General features: G+C 39.3%; 1 protein-coding gene across 1 annotated transcript in view; it reads right to left on the bottom strand.

The window, feature by feature from the left end:
- Positions 1 to 749, bottom strand: part of LOC119588294 (glycine-rich cell wall structural protein 1-like) — a 17,462-nt gene that overhangs the window by 511 nt on the left and 16,202 nt on the right. The window lies entirely within an intron of this gene.

Raw genomic sequence — 749 nt, 5'->3', positions numbered from 1 at the left:
ACAGCAACCGCCAGGAGCAGCCGCTGCCACGCTTATGGCGGCCACGAACGCCAGTGCAATCTATTGAGAGAGAAAGGTTTATTGCCTACCGTATGGTCGCGCAGAACAGCGTGCATAAAGGGATATCCACATAACAATTATTTGATATATCTATGTCAATAGTTACATCTATACATCAATCCATCTCTATACTGTATATATTCACAGCCATGAACATTTCACTCTCTATGTATTCACCATCTACCTATCCTTCCATTTACAATTGCATTTTTTACCACGATAAACAAGACGCTTACAAAAATCTTCATGTTCTGAGTGCTTCCCTCTGCAGACTGACTACATCTCGACATTCTATATACTTCTGTTTTCGGAGATGCCAGTTACCCTTTATCTGCACTTTTTGCGGCGAAGCTTACTTCTCCTGTCCTTCATTCTGTAGGAAAGATGAATGACTAGCTTTTGAATGTTGATTTATTACTAACATAAAAATCGTAATGTGAGAGATCGTAATGTGAGAGATCAAGATAGACAAAATACCTGGCACTAGTTTTGTGTAACAAGATGTGTTGTAGGTGTACAAAGTGTTACGGAAATATTCATGCAACGTACAAAACAAGGACAGCAACAACGCACAAGGAATGAAATATATACAGACTTATGTGTATATCTACTTAAGTATAAAAGAGACACGGGAAGAGAGGAACCGTTGATCGTAACGTTTCGAGTTAGACGAAATTCCTTATCAGGCA

Source organism: Penaeus monodon, chromosome 23 (assembly GCF_015228065.2).
Source record: "Penaeus monodon isolate SGIC_2016 chromosome 23, NSTDA_Pmon_1, whole genome shotgun sequence".
Taxonomy (NCBI): Eukaryota; Metazoa; Arthropoda; class Malacostraca; order Decapoda; family Penaeidae; genus Penaeus; species Penaeus monodon.
This window is presented reverse-complemented; position numbering and strand designations above follow the sequence as displayed.